Source organism: Zalophus californianus, chromosome 1 (genome assembly GCF_009762305.2).
Source record: "Zalophus californianus isolate mZalCal1 chromosome 1, mZalCal1.pri.v2, whole genome shotgun sequence".
Classification (NCBI taxonomy): Eukaryota; Metazoa; Chordata; class Mammalia; order Carnivora; family Otariidae; genus Zalophus; species Zalophus californianus.
The window spans coordinates 107079130-107105800 of NC_045595.1; the positions used below are offsets into that span (position 1 = coordinate 107079130).

Genomic DNA, 26671 nt, shown 5'->3' on the forward strand with positions numbered 1-26671 from the left:
GAATAACATCAAAACATCCGACTCTCTCCAGTTAGTCATAGTATTTTGGGTATCTTTTAATTGAAAAAGAATGACAGTAATGAACAGCCGTTTTAACATTTTCAGTACTTTAAATGATGCTGTATTATATTAATCACAACAGAAAAATGGTGTTTTAGATACTTAACTCATTTTCCAGGCAACGCTTACTCTTCAGAAGGAGCTATTACTACGGCGACCACTAGGGGTCCTCAGCTCACAGGATGGGACCCTGTCTTAGAAGTCCTTCGTTTCTTAACCTGGGGAGCAAAATCATTTGCTAGAGCTATTCTTTCATTACAGACCCTTGACACTCACAAAGTTTACACTTTGGAATTACCCTGGAGGTCAGTGAAACGTAGCAATGTATAATGTCGCTGAGGCACACTTTGAACAGTAGCTTCCTTCACACAGGAAATAGTCACTTAACAAGTCAACAAAACTGTGGGACACAGCAACAAGATTTTGTGATTTTTCTACTTGTTTTTACTCCATTCTCTAATGAGTCTGAGGCAGTCACTTTAAGACTTGAGGTACTCATGTTTTGGAGAAAATAGTGTGTTGAAAGCCTAGGAGGTATCTGCTTTAAATGTTTCAAGTCTACTGTATTAACATCATGGAGAGGTCCAAAAATGTGAAACTGATTAAATGTCGAGCGATTTGTTTTAGGTACTCTTGATCTGTCAGAACAACATTTGGTCTCACTGAAATGGCTTTAAAGTGGCGCTATGCCATTTGCTGGCATTGGGCCAGCCTCCAGCTCATCATTCTTGCCATGGTTGGTCCCAGCCATCTCTAGAAGGGGCCTTGGCCCCAGCAGCACTTGGGGTGGGTGGTAAATCTGCAGCTTCCTTCAGAGTGTGGCTGTGTGAGGCCACACTGGGCCACAGCTTCCCCTCCAAATTTTTTGGGGGTTGGACTGTAGGTTTCTCCCAGGGCTGTGTGTGCTCTGAACCCCCGGAACAGAATCCAGATGTGTGCCAGGCCTGAACTGGGCCTGGGGCTCGGGAACTCTCCTTGTCCCAAGCCCTACTGTCAAGCTTCCTCAAAGTCGTCAGTACTTGCCCTGGACACTTGTCATCCTCAGCTGCCCTGTCTAACCCCCGCCCCTGCCAAGGGTTCCAGGCAACCAAACGCAGGGCTGACCCCTTTGTCAGAGGAATCTGAGGAATCTGACCCCCAGTTCTCTCCCTTTTTGTTGCATGAGCTTTTCCTTTGTTCATGTATTTTTTTTCTTTTGCTAATTAAAGGTTGGGAAATAGAACAAAATATAGCCTGCCCCCTGAATTTACCATTTTAGGAAAAAACAGCAGGGGCAGGTTAGAATGCAGAAAAAATGTTACTATTAGTGGCCTGATAAGGTCTTTCAGAAACGATTTACTGAAGCAGGAGTGATCAGTTTCTTTCGCCGTATTTGGGTTTCATAATGACAAAGGGTGGGATTTCTTTTTCAACAGATAACAAACCATGAGGTTTATTCATGGTGGCTGGAAGCCTTCAGGTTCTTATGTAAATTCTAACTGCCACTCTCAGTCCCATTTGCCTCTTGGCAGAGCCTGGAATGTGGAATCCTTGACCTTGGAACTTAGAGCTCAGTGGCGGGGCTTATACTCCAGCTTTCGGTGGGCTTGCGTGATTCCACCGTAAAACGTGCAGTTTCGCTAGAGGGAAATTTTAGCTAATGCAACCATGGGGCCATGGCCATGAATACATCTCCTAGGACATAAAAAAAGAGCCATGGAAGAAAACTTGTTCTCCATAGGAGGGTCCCACATCTGTGCGATTCCTCAGGCCCAAGTGCCTAGTTTATTAAAGCTGATCTGGCCCTACATACACAGCTCTGGGGGGATTAAGTACTGAGTCGTACCCCCCAAGTTATAACTGAAAGGCAGTTGCTTGGACAAGGATAGCTATGACCACGCTTGCCCCTGCAGACAGGAGATGTTCACAGAAGAACGCCCAAGTTCACAGTGGACTTAGAAATCAGCAGTCATGGTGACTCTGAAGGTCTGGAAATAAGTGAGCGTTCTGTAGGAGTACATACTTGAACTTAAAGTTAGAGCAATGAAGTGCCAGAGAACCAAAAACTTAACCAAGCAGATCTCCAGAGTCCACTTAGAATGGCACACATTACGCTAGTCTGGAAGAAATTATATGCCTCTTGCCTGAAGTCATAGAGTGAGAGTAGCAAAGCTAAGCAGAAAACCTAGGACCCCCCCGCCGAAGTCCCATAATGTAACATGACTTTAGATTGAGGATGAAAGAGGAACTTTAAGCCTGCAGCAGAGGCTGAACAAAAGAAGCCATAGTAGTTGGCGTCTAACAGTCAAAACCTGGGACCTGAATGGGGTCTCAGGAACAGAAAGAACCTCAGTGTATGCTCTACTTTGCTTGACCCCTCGGCCCCTTTTTTTCACAAGTGCAACCAATTCCCAGATGTGGACTTTGGTGGACTCTAAAGATAAATATAAGTAGCAAAAACATCTGGGGGTGGGAGGAGGTTAAGGAATTGGGGCACAACCTTTTTCATGGTAAAGATAGGTAGTACCCAGGGAGACCGTATCACACATGCTGGTAGTAAACAAACTGCGTATGAATAGATCATAACCCCCTAAAATGATTATTTTTAAGGTGTGTGTTGAAAATTTCCTTAAATTCATAAAAATCAAAGTTATGCATTAGAAATGGCAGTAAAGCACTGGGGAGCCTCTGCAGTGGTCAAGACGAAGGGCTCTGGAACCAGACCACCTGGATTCATCTCAGCTTTTCAACCCTTTGCATTCCTTTACCTCCCTGTGACTCAGTTTCCACCTTAGTAAGGAACCGTAACAAGAATATTTACCTTGCGGGATCCTTGAGTGGTTCCCAGACTCTGCTACAGTTTGGAATTATCTGGCAGATCTTTAAAAAGTATTGATGCTGGGTCCATACCCCTAGACCCCTGATTTAATTGCTGTGGAGGCAACTCCTGAGTTAATACACATAGAGAGCTTAGAACAGTGCCTGACATATAGCAAGCACTTGATACATGTTACCTATGATTGCTATTTTATTATTAGCCATTTTGTAGATTATTTTACATGATCTTTACCTTTCGGTCCTAGTTCTTAGGTTACACTTCCCTTTGCAAGGAGCCTGGGGCCATACACTGTAACTATTTGTGTTATCCATAGTTCTAACTTTCCTGTTAAATAGTGAAACTTTATCTTCCAATTTACCACAGCTCCTGCTCATTGCTGCACATGTAGTGAACATTTCAAAAATAGAATCAAGGACTTTTTGACTCATTCTGAAAATTTGTACTTCATTTTCCAGCACGATGTGACCATGGATCATACCTAAACCATGTCAGTTTGAAAGTGATAGTTTAGACATATGTAAGCTTAATTATTTGAATTTTCCTGTATTTAAATTGTGCTTAAGAGCCAGTAACAGAATGGATGCATTAATCATCATAAACATGTGCCTTAAATATTTAAAATATTTATTATATTTACCAAAATAATCTTTCCACATCATATTTTATCATAGGTTTATTTTAGATGCTTAAATTAGCACTCAAGCTCTATAAACACACACTGTAGTTAGAATCTAACTATGTGCCAGGCACTGTGCTAGGCTCTGAGATACAAGATTGAATGGCAACAAGCTCTCCGTGCGAAGACTAAAATAAAATGTATAGAATACTGAATACACACTGATCTATTACTTTCTACCTCCCACAACTGTCTCAAGCCCTCTAACTGTATCACAAAGTAATTTAAAATAACATTAAATGAAAATTACTCTCTTTTTGAGTGTAATAATCTGACTACCCGACTCATTACCCAACTCATTTTATCCTTAAGAAGTAATCTGAATATTGAAAACTATGTATGATTAAGCGTGTTAATTGTAGCAGTTTTTATAATGGCAAAACCCAAGAACAGTCTTGGTTTCAGTAGTTAGAAAATGACTAAGTAAAATATTATAGAGTGTTATGTATTTAAAAACCATTTTTAAAAAATGATTTAATTACATATTAGTAATTAAATGTAATTAAAAAGTAATTTTAGCGGTAGGATTATAGGAGGCTTTTTAAATTTTCTGGGTTTTAGAATTTCTAATTGTTTTAGTAAGTGTGTTGCTTTTTATTTAAATCACTTCTGATATTTTTCCTTTATTTTTTACTTTGAATCATTTACCTTGTTTCTTAGACCATCCACCCATTTAAGTGACTCAGTTTGCCAAATCCAGAATATTAACGTCTTAGAAAACATGCACTTCACCTACCACTGTTAATTGAAAATTATGTAAAATATCTTGCCAACTCAGTAAAATATGTATGTTGTTTTAGGGAAGAATGGTAAAAGGGTATTAATAAAACCCCTCTTAGTATAATCTTTGGTCACAATTCTCTAAAACTGTAACTGGTTTCTGTGATTATATCTTTCCCGATTTACATTTTATTTACAGCACAATTTTCTGTTTTAAATCAATCAATTAATTTATTTAGGTAGTTATCTCCTCGCCCTCCTGCCCTTCAAAAGATACTCCAATTGATCAAAATTGGTTAATATAAATTACAATTTTATTGAAAAAGACAGCTGTCTTTGGAAAGTTCAAAGACAGGAACTTCCAGGAAAATCTGCCAGCAGGGTAACTACATTCACCAGGGAGATGAGGACACGGTGCTGCTCTCCAAGGAGGGGGCATCTGAGCAGACCTGAATGAAGCAAAGGAGGCGTAACATGACCTTGGTGGCGAACCTTTCCAGACATATCTCCTGCTGAATGCTGACTCATTTCCTTTCTGCTACATGAAATGCCACTGCATCCAGAAGCATTCTCTTCTTCCTTCCTGACACCATGAAGGGGGCATTCATTATTTCTCGTTCTATTTTCTCAGGGCTTATTGCGCTTAGCTCTGTTTTCATACTTCTTTTATTCTTCCTGATATTGCAGGTTTATTATTTACGAATCTGAATCTCCCCAAGGAAGATTTACAAATCTTCTCCCCCTCTCTTCCTAGGAGGGAGGAACCAGTGTTACTCATCTCTGAAGGGCACTCAGTGCTTAGCACCAAGTTTTGTATTTAGTAGGCCCTGGCTGAATGTTTGTTTACTTGAATCTTAATTAAATCTATCTCCTAGCTTCAGTTGAAAATGCAGATCAGGAGCATTCTCTTGAACTCTGCTTTTCAGGCCACGAAAACAATGCAACCACTGAGAATCCAGAAACATTGATGGAATCTCAAGGTCTTCCGTTTTTTGAAAAATAGTCTGGAGAAAAGGACTGGTGTTTCCAATCCCACAACCTACTCTGAACCTCCTTCACCGTACCACTAAATAGAGTAATTTAGAATGTGTTTAATTAAACTTCCCTCCCTTCTTGAATAAAAACTGTGATTACCAAACTCATTATCTATGGAGAGGAGAATGTAGGAAAGGATATTCTGGTATGTGTGATATACCTTATGAACATATTCTTATAAGGAGTCTGTGGTGAGAGAACAAACCTTTACAGTATTTTTGCATCCTTTAAAAGATTTCTAAGTCTGAGAGTGAAAGTCTGTTGCCTTGCATGCAAATGTCTTTCCCTATCATCTGCTGAACTGTTTTTATTTATATATTCCTTTTCCCAGGCACCTCAAGCCTGTGTTAATTAGCATCAACAGCGGAGCATAGGAGGAACATAAGCCACTTATCTGTGAACAAATTCTAAGAATTGCAGCAGAAATTGATTTGTACAGAATATACACCTACAGTCTGAATGCTTTTTAATATATTTACCTTGTTCTAATTAGTTGGTTTCTTTTCCTTCCTTCCTGTCCCCTTTATATTATTTCACAAGGCTCGGAGCTTGATCATTATTTTCGGCTCCTTGGCTCCCAGCAGAACCCTCCTATGAAAAAGTGTATTGAACTATTATTTCATCTGATGTGACTTGAAAGGGTCTGGGAAGCCCCTCCATTTCCCTACAGACAATTTCCCCACCCGTTCAGTGCTAACTAACAACCCCTGAATAAGAGATGAAATTTTCCATTTTATAGTTAATGAGATTTAAATGCTTTAGGAGACTTCATGGGAAAATGACTTAGATTCATTTCTTTCTTTCCTCTCTCTCTCCATCTCTCTCTCCCACCCTGTCTTCACCTTTTTTCCCCCATTCTCTCTTCTGTAAGAATTTAGAGAATGCTAATCTGTGCCATGCACTGTGGTAGACATTGACAACAATACATTTAATCTGAATCAGTTTTCATGCTCAAAGAACACAAAGAAGAGTTGGAAAGATAGATGTCAACAAATAGTCACAATTCAAACCGAGAACTTAAATCCTAGAAGACTATGCAAACTGCTATGGAAAAGAGAAAGAAAGATCCCTGATTCCTAAGGAGCAATGGAGAAGAAAGAGTCAGAAGATGATGAGTCTATGGAACACAAACTTTCCCAACTTTACAGCTTTCCCATGTCATGCAACTTTCTAAAAGCTTTATCATGCTGATATGATAAAGAAAACACTATTTGCCTTCCGTAGTTGCACAATATCTAAACCTTAAGTTTGTTAAGTCAACGATGTAATGATCACCTGAGTTTTGGACCCACAAAATCTGATAATACTGGGTCTTTAACCTGAATTGATTGATGCTTTGGCAGAATGTGCGTATCTTTTTAAATTATCTGATTTGCCAATATCAAGTGCATCCCCACCACGTACTTGGGTAAATGGTTACAATATTTTGAAATAGACTTAAAAGAAAGTATTAAAATGCTTACCTTATTGCATTAAAAAAAAAAAACTCCAAAGACCGGATTTATTTACTAGTCTTACTTCAAATACGAATATTTAGGGTTCAATGAGTAAACTAGATCACCACAAAATTTCAACCTCCATTTTATCATTAGTACTAACATTTTAATTTTTCCCCCAGCGTTGTTATCAAAGGAAAATGGATTGCTCCTCATTTGTTATTATTTTTCTTCTTTTGCTGACCTTGTGGGTGGAGGTTCCCATAATCCTGAAAGGAAGAAAACCCTGGGCAGTCATTGCTCTATCCTGTTAACTTCCAAAGTACAAACAACTTGTCCTCTCATTATTGCAAAACCCTTGAACAAACTAATCAATTATTTTGTCTTCTGAGAGCTATTAAAGATAGTAAATTAACGAATTACTAGAGTCTAACACTTTCAACTGAAAAACAAATATTTATTGAATGACTGCTCTGGGCTAAGCGTGTGCTTATGGAATTGCAACAAGGCACCGCTCCTGCCCCGATGGAGATCATAGTTCAGGTGGGAAAAAAGGTACAAAGCCATACCCTATAGGACCTAGAAGCACGTAGGGAACAGGGTGATTGGTGGGGTCCGGGCACCAAATCTAGCTTGAGGTGATGCAGGAAGCTCTCCCAGAGAGATGCCAACCAGATGAGCAGTCTCATCTAGGCGAAGAGGAGGGAAGGGCATCCCAGGCAGAAGAGGCCACCTTAGCTAAAGCACAGAGGAAATGAGTAGGGGACATTCATGTCATTACCAATGTACCTAAAATACAAGGCACAGAGGGGTAACTGGGAAAGATGGATTTGCTGGAATGGGATCATAAAGCCCTCATGGGTCTCAGCCAAGAGTTTATACTTTCAGAGGCCATCTGTAGACAGATGGAATATTCTGGTTGCCCCTGGCAGAGGATTTGTGGAGGCAAAACTAGAAAGAGGAAAACCAGTTCTTGGTGATGACACATGATGGTCAGAATTAGGATAACGAGCAGTTAGGGCATCCTGGGAAGCAGACGCCAAGATGGATGAAACATGCAAAAAGAAAAAAAAAAAAAAAAAAAAGGCCATACTGGGGAGGAAGCCGGAGAAAGTGGGAAGGGCCTGCAGATTGTTCTGTTACCTGACCTGGTGAGGGAAAGGGGGCCAGGAGGACGATAGGGTAAGGAGAGTTTCAGACTACAGCACAGCTGGAGGCAAGTTTCAGCCAGGATAACGGAGACTCCAAGCCAAAGTGGCCTATTAAAGAAGCCCCACGTTTTGCTATTTTGTGTCTGCATTTTGCGTGTGGGGGTGTGAGGGAGAGAGAGGCTGAATTTTACTATTTGGTGGGGGTGGGCTGGGGTGGGGAGCCTGGTCAGCGGTAGCAGGAAGGCCAGGAGTGATTGGCACTAGGACCGGGATTGGGGAGCGGGGGCGGAGGGAGGAAGGGCTGCCTCAAGGCCTGTTGGGAAGGAGAAACTGAAACCAGCCCCGACTGAGTCCACCCTAGGGAGGTGGGGATGGGAATTGGGTCTGGAGGAATGAGGGGCCACCCTGTCTCAGGGCTGGACAAGAGGTCCTGGCCCTGCCCCGCTTTTCCCTTACAGGGCTTCAATCCCCTCCTGCTCCCTGGGCCTCACGAACCCCAAACATTGCTACCCTGATGCAGAGGAGAGGGCTAGGCGTGTGAAGGCAGCGGACAGGGAGCCTAGGGGAGTTAAGGAGCACAGGGTGGGGCCCAAGGTGTGGAGAAGACGGCAGCCACATGGGCACTTAGTTCCTGGAAGCGATGACCACGGAGAGAGCCACACCTCCCAGGGCGACTGCAGTGCCCCAAGGCCAATTCCGTGGGCTGGATCAGACACCGTTGCCGGGGCATTTGACGGGCAGTGGGCTGGGGAGGGGGGCAGCGTTTTCCAGTACAGGGCAGTCTCCGTGCTCTGCTGGGCTGTGGGTGCTTCACCAGCTCAAAGGACTCTGTGTGTGGAACGTTCCATCTTTAAGACCACCCTCAGGATGGGGATGGTCTCTCTGGACTCACCTTGCCCGGCTGGCCCCTTGACCTTGCGGAAGAGCACCGTGATGTTGCCAGGCCGGCGCTCCAGCACAAGGCTACAGGAGCTCAGTGAGGTGCAACAGTGGCCCAGCTTCAGCTGCGACGAAGCCCCCAGGCTCTTCATACACTTCACCCTGAGCTGCAGGAGCTATTCTGCTTCCTCAAATGTCACATCTGCTTTGGCGCTGGAGGTGATGGCCATGAAGGTGAGGTAGTAAGAGTTGGCTGCCGGCACCAAGTTGGCCTGTAGGTTGACGTTGCTCCTCTCCTTTTTTTGTTTTTGTTTTTGTTTGCCGGTGCCCCACACTCCAGCCTGTGAGCATCTCCAGGTCCGGCCCAACCATGCAATCCTCAGGGTCATCTCTAGGCACAGGATAGGTTGTAGAGGGCAGTGTCTGAGGCCTTGGCTGTCCCTGGAGTCAGCAGTGACCATGCACATCTCTCCCACATCCATGACTTGAACACTGAGGTCCAGGGCCTGGATGACATTATAATAGCCCAGGTTAACAGCGGCTCTGGCTCCTCCTGAACCTGTGTGTGGTTCTCCAGTGAGGTCTGCCCTTGCAGGGATGAGGCCCTTGGCTGGGCGGCTCCCGCAGGGTGGGCCTGGGACCAACGTCTTCGTCCTCAATAGCGGATTCCCCTACATGTCCAGGCATTCCTCCAGGCCAAGCTGGGCTTGGGCTCAGGCTCCAGGAACTCTCCATCTACTGCTGGGGTGTGGTGGGCCTCCTCCAGTGGGGGCTGCCGCAGGAACTGGAAGGGTGGCAGCTGGTTCAGGTCCTCTTATCCTCTTGGTGTACCTTCTCCTTCCCCACCTCTTCCTCCTCCTCCTTCACTTTGCATCTTCTAGCCTCACCAGCTCCTTGAAGTCCTCAAGTGTTGGGATGCTATCTGATAAAGGGTTAATTCATATCCAAAAAAATATAAAGAACCCCTACAAATCAATGGGAAAAAAATCTGATTGAAAAATGAGCAGAGGATCCGAATAGGTATGTTTCCAAAGAAAACACAGATGGCCAACAGGTCCGTGAAAAGGTGCCCAACATCACTAGTCATCAGGGAAGTGCAAATCAAAGCCACAATGAGCTCTCATCACACAGGTGTTACAATGGCTATGATCAAAAAGATAAGGACTAACAAACATTGGCGAGGATGTGGAGAAAAGTGAATCATTGTGCACTGTTGGTGGGTATGCAAATTGGTGCAGCCACTGCAGGAAACAGTATGGAGTTTCCTCAAAAACTTAAAAATAGAACTATCATACAATATAGCAATCCTACATCTGGGTATTTATCTGAAGGAACTGAAAACATGAACTTGAAAAGATATCTGTACCCCCCATGTTCACTGAAACATTATTTACAATGACCAAGACATAGAGACAACCAAGGTGTTCATAGATGGATGAACGGATAAAGAAAGAGAGATAAAATAGAATATTATTCAGGCATAAAAAAGAACAAAGTCTTGGGCGCCTGGGTGGCTCAGTCGTTAAGCATCTGCCTTCGGCTCAGGTCATGATCCCAGGGTCCTGGGATCGAGTCCCACATCGGGCTCCCCGCTCAGCGGGAAGCCTGCTTCTCCCTCTCCCACTCCCCCTGCTTGTGTTCCTGCTCTCCCTGTCTCTCTCTGTCAAATAAATAAATAAAATCTTAAAAAAAAAAAAAAAGAACGAAGTCTTGCATTTGTGACAACATAGACCATAGATGGACCTATGGACCTCAAGGGCATTATGCTAAGTGAAATAAGTCAGACAGAGAAAGACAAATACCTTATGATCTCACTTATATATGGACTCTAAAAATAAAACAAAACAAAACAGAACTCATAGATACAGAGAACAGATTGGTAGTTGGGTGGGCAAAACGAGTGAAGGTGGTCAAAAGATAAAACTTCCAGTCATAAAATAAATAAATCTTGGGGATACAATGTACAACATGGTGATTAGAGTTGATATAGTTAAGAGAATGGATCTTAACGGTTCTTTTTTTTTTAAGATTTTATTTATTTATTTGACAGAGACAGAGATAGTGAGAGCGGGAACACAAGCAGCGCGAGTGGGAGAGGGGGAAGCAGGCCTCCCGCAGAGCACGGAGCCCGATGCGGGGCTCGATCCCAGGAGCCTGGGATCATGACCTGAGCCGAAGGCAGATGCTTAATGACTGAGCCACCCAGGCACCCTTAACGGTTCTTATAACAAGAAAAATATATAATTCTGTGTGGTGATGGGTGATGACTAGACATGTTATGGCGATCATTTTACATTGTATGCAAATATTGAATCCTTGTGTTGAAACTAATGTTATATGTCAATTATATCTCAATTAAAAAAAACTTATTGATAAAAAAGAGTACCAATTAAAAGACGTTTATTTTCCCACTGTTCTACAATGCCAAAAAAAGAAAGGGGAGGGGAGTAGCACATAAGGAGGAAACATAGCCTTGGCACGAATGCCGTGGTGGATTGAGGAGGGAAGCAACTATGATTGTCAGTCAACTGCACTTCCTACACAGTTGGAGATCCGGGAGGTGCATATTCATGGCTGCGACAGGGATGAGAAAGAATATATGAAGTATAGAAGTCTAGAGAAGTGTGATTTGTGATTGATTGAATATGGAGGGGAAAGAGAAAGAGGAAGGACACAGGGTGACTGAAGTTTCTGGGCCACTGGTGCAAAGCAATACAGTTGATGGGGAAAGAATGGTGGATACAGTAGGGATGGAGATAAACTCCTTTTTATCAGATTGAATATTAAGTGTTCTGGAATATCTATGTGGATACAATCAGCTAACAACTGGGAAAACGTATCTGAAGACAGAGGGGTTCCCAATGGACCTTATGTTTATTCTCATCCTCAGCTATATATATATATATATATATATATATATATATATATATATATATATTCCTCATTATTTCATAAAGATGAAGCTATTTGCTTCCATAACATCAGATTTAAAAAGCATTCAGTCTGAAGTCATTTACGTGATGCAACTTTATAAAATTAACTGTATTAAAGTAATTCTGTTCAACAAAAGATAACATTAAGAAACTGAATAGACAGGCCAACAAAAGTCAAATACACAGAATTTTTTTTAATTCCAGAAATTAATAAGAAGAAGACTGACAATCCATTAGGAAAATGAGTAATGGACTTACGTGGGTACTTTATAAAAGAGGATATTCAATGCAAGATTAAAAACAAAATGAGATACTACTACAAATGCACCCCATCTGCTGAAATGAAAAAGTCTGACCATATCAGGTATTACTAAGTACGCTAAACACTCATATATGGCTGGGTAGAGTACAAATTGGCACAACCACTTCATGAAAAGTGAAGTTGAGGTGCCATATAACCTATGGCCCAGCAAATCCACTCTCGGCCTTATATCTAACAGAAATGCCTGCAAATACACCAGAAGACATGCCCAGGAATGCTTGTGGAAGCGTTAGAACCAGAAACAGCTGCGGACCAGAAATGACATGAATATCCATCAGTGATAGATTGTATGAACAAATGGTGATATGATCATAAAATGGAATAATATTTATCAGTGAAGATAAACAAGTCATAGCCACATGCAACAACACAGACAAAACTTACAGAATGTTGACTGAATGAAGCCAAACATAGAAGAAAACATGCACTATGACCCCACCAATATAAAATTAAAATCCCAGTAACACTATGTTTTCTTTTTTTTTTTTTAAGATTTTATTTATTTATTTGACAGAGAGAGAGCACAAGCAGGAGGAGCGGCAGGGAGAGGGAGAAGCAGGCTCCCCGCTGAGCAAGACTCTGGGATCATGACTTGAGCCAAAGGCAGACGCTTAACCAACTGAGACACCAGGCTTCCCCCCCAGTAACACTATGGTATTTAGAGATGTATACTTAGAGGTTAAAATGTCAGGAAAAGCAAGGGTGTGGATTGCAATCGAGAAGGGGCAACCAGGGCTTTTGTAAGCATGTTGGCAATGTTTTATTTCTTGATCTGAGTGACGGTTACATGAGCGCTCATGTTATTAAAATACATTAAGCTGTGCTTTAGTGTTTTAGATGTAGGCATACCTCATTTTATTGTGCTTCACAGATACTGAGCTTTTTTTTATTTTTTTTTACAAATTGAAAATTTATGACAACCTTGCATGGAACAGTTCTACCAATGCCATTTTTCCAAAAGCATTTGTTCACTTTGTATCTTTATGTCATTTTTTGGTAATTCTCATAATATTTCAAACTTTTTCAATATTATTGTATTTGTTACAGTGATCTATGGTCAGTGATTATGACTCACTGAAAGCTCAGATGATGGTTAGTATTTTTTAGAAGTATTTTTTTAATTAAGGTGTATACATTGCTCTTTTTTTTTAGACATAATGCTATTGCATACTTCACAACCTACATTATAGTGTAAGCATAACTTTTATATGCATTGGGAGAGCAAAAAATCCATTTGACTCCCTTCATTGTGATAGTTGCTTTAGTTCAGTGTTCTGGAATCAAAACCCAGTGTCTCTGAGGTGTCCCTATACCTTTTCTGCTTACTTGTTGCATTTTACAATAAAGAGATAAAAACTGAGAAACAAAAAGGGACAAAATAAATACATTAGTCCCTCAAAAAGAAAACTTATGGAGAAAGTTTAGAAGAAAATATGAACATCTTTTAACAGATGATAGGAAGCTAGGAGCTAATTTCTACAGTAACAATTTTAAATATACAAGTTTGGGGGATTTGTTTTGAAAAATAAAATAATTTCCTTGAGTCACAGAACTTTTTCTCTTACCAAAAAGTTTCAATAAATAGGAAAAATAAATGTAGAAAGAAATATGTTACATCTGATTATACTTAAAATTTATAAATAAACAAATGGAGGAAAGTATATTCTTCGGTTTGACTCTTTCTCAAATACCTAACTAGTATCACAAGGGAGACAGCAGAAAGAAAACCTAGGAGAATAGGTAGAATAACACAAACCACGGTGACAAACCATCTGTCAAAACTCTTCTTTGTACCCATGAAAAGTGAAGCCTCCAAATGAGTTAGTGCTTCCTATGATCCAGAGAGCACGAACCATGCTATTTACAAAATGTGAGGTGGAAATTAATTGAATTCCCCATTTGCAGAGACATGTATCTTATTTTATTTTTAAAAAATATCAAATATATTTTGGGGGCCATGCTAAAGGTTATGTATAGAAGAATTAGTAATTCCGAATCATAAGTCTATGGCCATGTTTATCACCAAAAAATTGTTTGCCAAGATTATATTCTCAATGAAAGAAATGCCCAGGATTGCTCAAGCTCACATTTTCTTGATATGTTAGTTCTTGGTTTGGATTCTGAGGAAGTTTTTAGGTAGTTTCTTTTCATCTTGCACTTTCTTTTCCCTTTTTGTAACCAAGTGCAGAAAATGCAGAAAAACCAGTGTGCATTTCCAGCAGATGTCAGTGTTGGCGTTTGATGTGATCCAGGAAGGCCTCCAAGCCAGGGGCCTCACCTAGAAGATGAGCAGTGTTCTGTGCAGATCCTCAGTTCTTGTGCAGTGTGGAAAGGTAGTCAGAGAATTCTGTTCTTCTGTAGGATGTTTTCTTCAGAAATATATTGCTGTGAGTTAAGAAATAGATATGGCTTCAACAAATTCTTCCATCTCTTTTATACTGAGCTTGTTGTAGTTGCACATAAATTGTATGAATTTATTCTTCCTTTTTCTCCAAAAAGTATATTCACTATCTATTTCTCTGTCAGAACTTCTTCCCAGAATAATGATTTTTTGGCTTGAAGAATTTCAATGTGTTTGTCTTGGAAAAATATATTTAGCACCTACCAGGTACCAAAGAAACAGAATATTCTAGCTGCCTTAAAGGAAGCCTTGTAATTTGTAATTATGGCAGTAAGTTCTATCACAAGATATGAACAAGTTACCAAGAAAGCACAGAAGACAGGGTAACAGATACTGTCTGGAGGAGAGAGGTAAGCTTCATTGAGGATGGCATTTGGAGTCTTGAAGGATGAATATGAGTTTTCCAGGGAAGGGTTTTCAGGGAAGAAGAAATGACATGAAAAATTCTAATGAATGCTGGTCATGCATATAACTTCAATACAAGTGATTTTAGGTCATAGTCCTGATTCTTTGGAGACTACTTGAAGCATATTCAAGTAGTTAAGAATAGTTTGGGATTAAGGGTCCCTGGGTGGCTCAGTTGATTAAGTGTCCGACTCTTGATTTCAGCTCAGGTCATGATCTCAGGGTCGTGAGATGGAGCCCTGTGGTGAGCTCTGTGCTGGTCATGGAGCCTGCTTAAGATTCTCTCTCTCCCTCTGTCCCCCCCACAAAAAAAGAAAAGAATAGTTTGGGATTAAAGACCACTTAAAAAGTGGTTAAGGACACAGAGTTTAGAGTCTACCTAGATTCAAATTCTTGCTTTCCAATTATTAGGTTATGATACAGGAAAAAAATGTAATATTCTTGTGCATAAGTTTCTTCATTTGAAAAGGAGATAAAGATGACATCAAGACTCTCTAGGATGGTTAAGAAATCTAAGTGAAATAAATATAAAGTACTAAGTACAGTGTATGGTGCATAGTAAGTATTCAAAATGTTAACTATTATTGGTAGCTATTTTATCTCATTAGTAGTAATGAACAAATATATAATAAGGTGGACACTGAGTAGAGTCACTCAGATTATAATTGGGAAAATAAGTGAACCAATCATTTTTTTTTAAACGAGTAGTTCACCAATGTTTGATCTGTTTGCGGAATTTGCTTTGTCCTTTATGAAAGAGAACTTATCAAAACAGGCATTTTAAACAGTTGTCTGTTTCTGTTGTCTTGCTGTGTGGTTTTGGATCAAATTCACATGCTATCATTGAAGGACCAACTCAGATTCAAGAACACACCAAGAAAAAGACAGGCGTAAAGAACAGAATGTGAGAAATCTCTTCAATGCAACAACAATGCCTAAGCACTTTCCAGAGAAAATCAGGGTTATTGAGGACTTTGTCAACATGAGCCTGGAAGCCAACATCCTACTTGAAAGTCTGATCACCAGCAGTCTGCCTTCCCTCCTGTCTTGTGAAGAATAGTGACTCCTTTCATAAGTCATAACTAAGAATGAAATGCATTGGTTGAAGGAGAGAATGGGAATCATATCCATAGCTCCCAGGTTTATTGACTAGATCTCCATCTCTGTGAGGCAGGTGAGTGATGGGGCTTAGTAAATTTGGGTGGACTGTTGGGTCCATGTCCATATTTACTTTATCCAAGTAATATGATTCAAAAATGAAATTAAACATAAAGGGGGGAAACAAGACTTAAAGAAGAAAATCAAATTTTCCAACTGTAAGGGTGAACAGAATTCCAGTGACTGAGCAGATATATCTAACACTGATTTTTTCAGGCAACCAAAGTGAGAAGACTGACTGAGTTGAATTATTCACATGAAAAGAGAAACATATATTGACAACCCGATTCTGAAGTTTTATGAAGAAACAAACGTCCCAGAGTAGCCAACACAATATTGAAGGAGAAGGACAAAGTTGGACAACTGATGCTATCCAATTTCGAGACTTGGTATAAAGCTACAGTAATCAAGATGGCGTGGTACTGGCAAAAGAATAGACAAATAGATCAATGGAAGAGTATAGAGAGCCCAGAAATAGGCCCACATAAATATCGTCAAGTGGTCTTGGAGCAAAGATAGTCTCTTCAACAAGTGGTGCTGGAACAACTGGACATCTACATGCAAAAAAAAAAAAAAGAATCTAGACACAGAACTTACACCCTTCACAAAAATTAACTAAAAATAAATCATAAAGGTAAATAAAAGTACAAAACTCTAACACCCCTAAAAGATAAACCTAGATAACCTTGGGTATGGCAATGACTTTTTAGATAAAACACCAAAGACATGAGCCATGAAAGAAATAATTGGGAAGCTGGACTTCACTAAAATTAAAAACTTCTGCTCAGTGAGGGTCACCTGGGTGGCTCAGTCGGTTAAACATCCAACTCTTGGTTTCAGCTCAGGTCATGATCTCAGGGTCGTGAGATGGAGCCCCGTGTTGGGCTCCTCACTCAGCGCAGAGTCTGCTTAAGGCTCTCTCTCCCTCTCCCTCTGTTCCCGCCCCAGTAGTTCACCAATGTTTGATCTGTTTGCGGAATTTGCTCTCTCTCTCTTTCTAAAATAAATAAATAAATCTTAAAACAAAAACAAAACCTCCTGCTCAGTGAAAGACAATGCCAAGGGATGGAAGACAAGCCACAGACTGGGAGAAAATATTTACAAAAGACACATTTGATAAAGGTCTGTTATCCAAAATATATAAGAACTCAAAAGAAGCCAATCTGAAAAGGCTACGTACTATATGATTCCAGTACATGATATTATGGAAAAGGCAAAATTATGAAGACAGTAGGAAGTTCAGTGGTTTCCAGGGGTGGACCGTGGGGGAAGGATGAATAAGTTGAGCACAGAGGATGTTTTTAGAGCAGTGAAAATACTCTGTATAATATCTAAATGATAGGTACATGCCATAGTACATTTGTCTAAACCGAAAGAATATACAACATCAAGAGTGAACCCTCAAATAATCTATGGACTTTGGTGATTGTGATGTATCATTGTGGGTTCATCCATGGTAACAAATGTATACCATTCTGGTAAATGATATTGATAATGGGGGAGGCCATGCATGTGTGGGCAGAGAGTATATGGGAATCTCTGTACCTTTCTCTCAATTTTGTTGTGAACCCAAAACTGCTTTAAAAAATTCAAGTCTTAAAAAGAGAGAGAAACATATCAGTCTCTCAAAGAAAGCCAAGTTTTTACCAAAGAGAAATTTTGTCACACAAGATATTATGTAAGGAGCAGTGAGTTAAATAATTAAGAATATTCCCAACAACCATTTCCCAGTAGTTTTCCTACCTCTTAGCTTATTTGATGTATATTTGGGTCAGTAAGATAGCTCTAACAAAGTTTTAAGCACACCCTTGAATTCTTATTTTCTTAGAGTTAAATTTTAATTACTCATGATTGCAGTAATCTATCCTCTTTACAGGGCCTCTTTTTGGCCACATACCATCTCCTAGCCATATGAACTTGAATGAGTTGCGCACTCTTCATGCACCTTATGCCATCCCTTCACATTCAAAATGGGAACTAATATTAACTACTCAGTGCTTGGGATTTTAGGAGTTCAGTAATTTTCCAGGAGGAAACAACCTGTCCTCTGCCATGATAAGACTAAAGCTGTTACCCCAGATAAATTCCATTGGCCCTGGAAGGATCCAATCGACTCAAGCTGATAAGAAGCTATATATCCCTTGGTTTAAAATTTGAAATATGGATTAATTATCACTTGACAAATGTGTCTTGTTTGGTAGATGAAATATTTCAACGTGGAGGATATAGAAGAATACATTACAGGAGTTAAATTATTGGGAGCCTAAGTTCTGAAAATTGGTATAATTTGGGGTAGAAAACACGGGATTTACTTAATTTTCCTGCCCTTGGCTCTGGGTCAAAAGATCTGGATAAGATTCCTGGCTTCTCTCACCTGGCACCAACAACCTTCCAGGAATAGCATGTGCGCAAAAATATACCTTTATTTTCCCTGCAAAGATATTTTCTTTATACAAAAGCTCTCGTTGTGCTTGCTGTAAACAACAGTAAAAACAAAACCCACATGATTCTAATCACTCCCAAAGAAATAGAGTCAATTTTGTGATTGAGCTTTCACGGTCCGGTCCATGCTGGCCATCTTCTGTGCTTACCACATTCACAACCAGCCACTGCCCCGGACAGTTCTGCACACATCTGCTGCTACAGAACTCCTAATCTCGGCTGAAGGAACCAATGCCAGTCTTATATTAATCGATTCCTCTCTCATCCAACTTCTGGAGCCTTCCCCTTGGACGTTGAGTAGTCTTGGCTGCTCTCGCACACCCCTCTGTGGTGCTGAGAAGCTACAATTTGTGTTTCTAACACCACTCAACGGGTTTCTTGAACCTAGTTTTCACACCATTTGGTGGGAGGACCTCAACAAGGCTGGCAGTCACCAGAATCCAGAGGTACTGGTGATTCACAGGTCTTCTCAGTTCTTGAATCATCCTCAAGTTGTTCTGAGGAGTTCTACTGCTATGCTAAGGCCCTCCCAGATACACTGTGGGGTGAAGGTGGGAAGCAAGACAGAGAACCACCAATGTTGAAATACTCTCAGTTCTGTCCCCGAATTTATAAGAGCTTTATCTGGTCTGGAGCTGGGTGGAAGGAGGAAAAACTAGTTCTGGCAGATAACCGGTCACTTCCTAAATTATTCTGTCTTAAGCTCTGATGGTAGATTGAATCAAAAAGCTCTGAAGTTCCCTTCTATCGCTCCTCCCTTTCTGATGCCCCTTCACTGAGCAAGATAGCTCAGAACTCTTGGCCCAAAAGAGCTTCTCAAATTATTATCCCACCATATTAATTTTTTAAAAAAATTGGCCTAGAAACTGGTGAAGTTGTAAGAATAATCTGTCACATTAGTCAGTTAAACATTTACAGGTGCTTTTGTAAGAAAGAACTTAAATTCAGTTGTATTTGGCATATACCTTGGGATAAAAGCTTTGAATTTTATATATATATATATATATATATATATATACTATAATATATATATATAATAAATTTTTCATAAAAAATTGTGTTTCCTGCCATATAAACATTTTCAGAACACGAAGAAGAGAGATTATTTTCTTCTTGTGTGTGCCTATAACAGTTTGTTTGTATCATAAGCACCTGAGCATTAAAAAAAGAAGGAGAGGGGAGCCTGGGTGGTTCAGTCAGTTAAGCATCTGCCTTTGGCTCAGGTCATGATCCCAGGGGCCTGGCTTTGGATCGAGCCCCATGTTGGGCTCCCTACTCAGCGAAGAGTCTGCTTCTTCCTCTCCCCCTGCTCCTCCCTCTACTCCTCCCACAGCTCGTGCTCTCTCTTGCTCAGTCTCTCAAATAAATAAATAAAATATTTTTTAAAAAAAGAGGGAGGGGGTTACAGTAAGTATAAAGGGTCCGCTTGAGACGTGTACAAACCAAACAGCCTTAAAAGTCATCTTGCTGTGGAGCCGACATACTAGTTCAGAAGACTATGTATCTTTAGAAGTGAAGAAAAAAATACCCAGAAAATGCAATTGTACCATAATGAGATTAGTTTCCACGTATGAGGTGCCACTGTGAACAAGGCACCGGGCTCTGCTTTTTTCTGAAAATCATTTCATTTACGTGAATTCTCACAACTCATCTATTGAGGTTGGTATTTTTATCCCCCTTTGGGAGATGATGAAACCGAGGCACAGAGACGACACGTGCCTTGCCAAATATCACATTATTAATTCACCAAAAATTCAAATGAGGCCTTTGACTCCAGAGATCTTGGGAAAACCTTGGTATTTTCAAGAGAAATGTCACTGGTCTTGATCACTTTCAAATTCGAATTAGCCTGATTTGTTCACAATTATTTAAACCCACAAAAAACTTTTATAGAAATGATGCAGCTGATTTACTTGGTCAGCACTGGTTTGGGCTAAAGGATATATCAGGATGCATCATCTGTTTTAAAATCAATTTCTCTTTCTTTAGGGAGAAAACAGGTGAAATGTTTGATTATAAAGATTCGTTGATTCATTTGGATCCTCGACAACATTTTATAAGAAACAACTTCTAGTCATTTGAGTTGTATTAATTGAGAAAATTACTTACAAAAAATAATTAATGAGAAAATAGTTACATCATTAATCGGAGGTATCTAATATTGTATGGTAATAATATTTTTGATTTTTATATCTGACGGTGGAACTGACGTGTAATTTTTTCATATAAAATCACTTCCTAATACTTTGGCAAATTTAAGTGAGGCAAGTGTCTCTCTATCTTGAATGTTTTCTAGTATTGGGGAACCCCGTGGAGCTTCTTTGTTGGGCAAAATATTTATTTGCTTCTATAGAAGATGGACAAACTCTTTCTAAAACTCTATGTCCTAGAACTGGGGAAAAATAAACCGTGAAATTTATATTTGAATCATCCAAATTATTCATATTCTAAGACAAAGATCAAGCAAGTGCATTGATCAGACTGCCCTCCTCAGAAGGAATCTTGCTGGGGGTTAGATGGTTAGATTGGAAAGGAAGCAGTGCAGTGTAGCTTCCAGACCTATCACTCTCAGTAAATGCTCACAGTGACACCATTACAAGTGAGCTTTGGAGTTTTAATGTTTACTAACAAATTCAACCCATGGTGTCAAGTTGACACTAAAAGTAATTTATCTCTAGTCCCACATGTCATGAAGGAGAGTGAGGTGTGAATATATATCTTAGGAATAAACAGAAATGGTCCTGGGTTTTTTTTCTGAGATATATTTTCAATGAAAAAAAAGGAAAAATGAATTTGGATACTTTCTGTGAGAACTCCACTTCAGGAGTTTTATACAAATGACAAAATTTAATTCAAAAGATCTTCAGTGATCTTCAGTTTCATTTTCCAGAGGGAATATCAGAAGTTCTGAGTCTCCTGAGTCTAAGACAAGTTTGTGTGAAGTTTCCTCATTTAGCCTCAAGGAAGCTAACAAGCTCTGCAAACCACATGTCTGCATTCTTCTGCATGGGATGGGCGGGGGGCGTGGACGTGTGGGTGCCCATGCATGCACACGTGCTAGATTACTTAGATTTAATCAAAGGGGAACAGCTTTTTTTTACGTCGTAAAGAAAAAATCTACTAGTCATTTAAAGTTCAAACTTACCTGTAGGCACTTCTGCCCTTCAAGAGATGTGGCAAATCCTATCAATGGGGATAGTCATCTCCCTATTGTTCTCTTCCCTTTAATGACCAGACTTTTAGAATAGCATGCCACAAATGCAAATGTCGTGTGTAAGTGAGACATTTTTGTTTTAGTTGCTTTTTCAGTCATGGAGAAGGACCGGATTCTGCATCTTGATCAACCCAAGTGCAAAGACATAAACAGCCCGGGGAGAGGAGACGCAAGTCAGAATCGTGAAGGAGCTGGAATTATGAGCCATGAGTGACACAGAAACCTACATCCTTGCAAGGCACAGAAATCCTGTCGGAAGATTTGTAAAGGGAGGCAGCATGTGTAGGTAGGTGTATTCAAATCTGTGCTGTTTATGCGGGTGTAGCATTATATAAAGAGTCCGACTCCATTTTTTGATATTTGCCTACTGACGGCTTTTAAGCCTCTCTGCTCCTTTCCCCCCACTTTGCCCTTCATCTGGGCAAGCCTATAAGAAAGGCTGGTACTCCCTCCTGCTCAGGTAGGGGTTTCAAGCCACACACAGGACTTCTTGCTGCAGCCCCAGCTCTAAATAGCACAAGACCCCCCAGCTAGTCCCTCTCTCTCGAGTCCCTTTTGGACCTGCTTGGGAGGCAGCCTGCTCTCTCCAAAAATCTCATTATATAACAAACATGTTCCTACTCTCTTGATGTGTGTGGCATCAGCAGTCTCAACACTTAAACCAAATATTGGGTGTAAGTCCATCTCCTTCTACGGAGTGACCAAAACAAATATGCATGAACATTGGAGTATATACACATATTTAGATTTTAGATTGAGATTGAATTTATATGGAGGATGTTTTCTCATAACCCTACCATCAGAAAGAAATCTCAAAACTCACATGGAAGGAAAGAAGAATAATATAAATATTTGTCCTACATCCACGTTTAAAATACACACTGAGTGAATAGTAAATAGTCAAGCAGCTAAAGAGTCATTTTAGAAATTAAGGAACTTCTGAAAAGAGAGAGAATCACTATTAAAGTACCACCTAGCACATAACATTTTCTTCTAAACGTTTGTGAAACTTTAAAACCCTACAGTTAGAGAGTATAAAACGGAGTCTCCTATGACCATGGCACGCATAGATGTAGACTAACGTAAGTTCTTACACTTGCATAGCTGTGGTCAGAATCAAATCAAGAACAGAAATAGACAGATGAGATAAAACCAAATGTGAAGTCTATACACAAAAAGTGAAAACACTATAACAGAAGGAAATGGCAAGGCTTACCCCTGTCAACTCTGGTGCACTGTAGCTAGACTGCTATGTGCAAAATATTATGATTAGATGTCCTGGATAACATTTAATCATATCATGGTCAAGAAAAGAGTCATGTGTGTTTTGTGAGGTGAAAAGTAAGCAAATTCAGGGAAGTCACATGTTTAATATATGGCAGTCAAGAAAGGAACATTCCAACCATATGTCATTGGCATCAGTGTAGTTTCTTGAGAAAAGATGAAATTTTCAAAGCCTATCCAAAATGACTTTTCTAGATCATTCTACTTCTAGAGAAGTCTTTGAGGTTGAGGTCCTTGGATAGATTATCCAATTCAAATCTTGGGCTCTCTGAGAAATAATTGTTCCTTCTAAAACATAATAAAATCCAGCCAACTCTCTTAGGAATTATTAATATTTCATTGCTATATACATGTTCAGCAGCAGAAGAACAAAGAACTGTATTTGGGGAATAACTCTGACAGATTATAGTGTGAGGTCTTGTTAAAGGTTGTTAAGGGTTATGTCCTCCACATGATTTATCCATCACAGTAGGAATAGAAATACCATACAGCTCGAATAAGAATTAGCACTGCCATTTTAATTAGGTGAGCATTGATTGGACTGGTAAAGCCCAAAGACAATAATTACAATGCAAAGCAGTTTAAAATAATGAAATCTTTGTGTCATTCTTAGTCAGCCTTGAATATCTACTTAACCTATTTATTCTCTGCATACCCCAAATATTCTTTCCACCAACTTTAGTGAATGAAGGAAATTAGATAAAGTCACTCCAGGTCCTAAGTGTGACCTTTTTTGGAAATTATACTGTTCTTGAAGGTAATAAATGCAATAATTAGAGAAAGGTTGTAATTGTGTGAAAAAGACTAAATGGCTTACAGTCCACCTACAGAAAGCAATAGAATATGAGCAAAGAGGACATGGTTCATTGAGAATCTCCTTAAACTAAATCATGAATCAGGAACAATTAAATTATAAAGGACTCCACAAAACAAACTGCTTCCAAAGAAGTATTGATATCTTATAATGATGCCTGTGTCGGTGTTGGATTAAAAAGTAATAACCCACTATTCATACCTGCTTTGAAGATAAAACCTATTGGTAATGAGCAGAAACAAAAATCAAGACCGTGGCTAAATGTTTTGAGAGACAGGAGCCAGAGTACAGAAGAGTACTTTTCAGGGAGGTAATTAGGCTTGTGGGAGTCGGAATCTTGTTAACGGTATGAGGTTCTTTATTCTTTCCCTCAATCAATTATTTAAGCCTACTGCAAGAATTTACACAATGAATAGTCAAGGTACAGAGATTTTGTAGGACATGAAATTGTTCAGCAATGCACTGAGTCAGTTAGTTTACACTGGAGAGTTTCCAATGTATACACACTTGTTAGAAGTTCTAAAATGGATTATTTTCTCTCAATTAAAGTCTTGGCAAGAATTAAGTGGTTTAGTAACTCTCAAGAATGATGGAGTCTGAGTAAATCATTTGGAGCCATTGGACGCACTGCACATCCAAATCAAGTCTTGGAAACAAAGCACAAAAAACAGCAACTATCTATTGAACACCTGTTATGTACTCAGCATTCTGTCTAGTTCCTTACACATACAATCTCATTTAATCCAAGGAAAGCTTTGTAAATGCTGTTTTTAAAAAGGAAGGCATTGTGATTCTGAGAACTTAAATAACTTCCAGTGGTCACGCAGTGGGTTAATGGAAGACGGAGGATTAGTGGAAGGCCCAGGTCTTACTCCATCACGGTCCCCTTTGTCAATTCACACAGATCATGAGGAAAATACCTCTACAATTTCAGCTCTTTAGTCATGTTGAGAGGTAAACTTTATACCGCTCTCTGGGTATTTTCTGGTCACAAGGCTAAAGCTAAAGCTCAGAATTGAGACAGAATGAATCAGATCATTCTCTGACAGTCTCTGTGTGACAGGTTTTTATAAACATATCCCGTATTTGGTGGGTTGTCGTGGTTAAAGTACGTGGGACTGTGGGTCTAGTTTTGACTTCAGCAGTAACCAGATGTATGACCTTTAGTAACTTATTCTCTTTAAACTTCTCTCCAGTCACCTCGAAGGTGGCAATAAATAATATTATAATATATTATGTTATAATATAATAAATGATAGTCCCTACTTCACAGGACTGACAAAAAGAATCAAATGAGATAGTGAGCATAAAGAGTTGAGTCTCTATGTTCAGTTATGTTCAGCAGCTAGACTTAAAAAAAATACTGGTTTCTATGTGCAAAAAGTAGGATAGCTGAAGATAAGGTTATAAGGGCTTTAAAAAATTGTTCTCTTGATTATTAAAAAAATGATTACAAATACTTCTTTGTTGCTTAGCATCAGAGAGATCTATAAGGAGCTCATTTCTAGGAACAAAGGGCATAGAAAACAATCTTCAAAAGACAATACAATAAAAACATTGTAACCCTAATTAGTAATCAAAGAAATACACAACATGCCATTTACTCTTTATTAAATTAATCACCCTCAAAAAGATAATAATAAATGATTTAAAAAGTATAGTAAAGAAAGTAATTTTATTCATTGTTAACAAAAGGCAACATTTTGGAAGAGTAATTAAATAATATTTTTCAAAAATATAAAAAAGAATTTTAATTTTAAAACATCAATTCTACTTCTGAAAATTCCCACTAAGAAAATTATTTTTAAAAATGGAAAATCAACATAGATACAATTTTTATAATAGTATTATTTAATTGAGTAAAAACTGAAGATAGTCTAGTTACCCACCAAAAAATTATTTGCAATAACCATGGTGCCATCTCTTCTCAGCATGGTAAGTACCAATTAAAATTAACATTATGAAGACAATATGGCATCATGGTAAGGCTTAGATAAAAAGGAAAGTGTGGTGTAAATTGTGTAGACCCATTAAGGCTAAATGAGAAACAGATGCCCAGAAAAGAAATGAGTTCAAGAAAATTCAAAATGTTCATAGTTGTGTTAGGATGATGGAACTTGGGATCATTATACTCTTTTAAAAAATTATTTATAATTTAAATGTTAATTGTATAATATTAGTAAAAACCTGATTTTACTAAAACCGTGAGTGATAGCAGTAGGATGGTGACTGCTCTCATTATTATGTAATACTAGCAACTCTTATGACTAAGTCAATTTTCTGACTAACCAGAACCTGATTTATTAATTACTGTGCTTTTCATATGAATAAAACCAAAACACAAGAACCAAATAATAAAATTCATCTTTTCATACATTTTTGCTAACTATTTTTAGAATTATTTTCCATCAAATAAGTACTTTCTCAAAATGAATCAAATATGTGATCTAGGACTAATTACATGCAAGCATCACTGCATCAGTCTTTCCATATGTTAAAATTTATCCCCAATGATCAATATCTTTAATTTCATATGTCTATAGACATTGATAATTTGTTTTCTCAAGGTCTAGACATACTCTCTTGCCTTAAGAAAGGTTCTTTAGAAGGGTCAGTGACAATATGAATACTGCTACTTTCTTGCAAAAATAATTTTTTAAATTCCATTTGACATACCACTGACAGAATTAATTCTTCCTCTTAAAGCTACTGCCATTATTCGATATTTAGAGTCTTTTGTTTTCAACTCAGTTCCTCTCTAACTCACTATAGGATTTTGAATTAAATAGTGAAGGGTAGGGATGGAAGAATGTAGAAAAAATCACATGGTCAGCTATTACATTAGATAGTCAGGGTTTCAGAAAGAGTTCCTTTCCTTTCCTTTCCTTTTCTTTTTTTTCTTTTCTTTTCTTAAGATTTATTT

At 39.1% G+C, this 26671-nt stretch overlaps 1 pseudogene; it reads right to left on the reverse strand.

Moving 5' to 3' along the window:
• Nucleotides 1-8520: 8520 nt before the first annotated feature.
• On the reverse strand, nucleotides 8521-18563 carry LOC113915976 (annotated as a pseudogene).
• Nucleotides 18564-26671: the final 8108 nt, after the last annotated feature.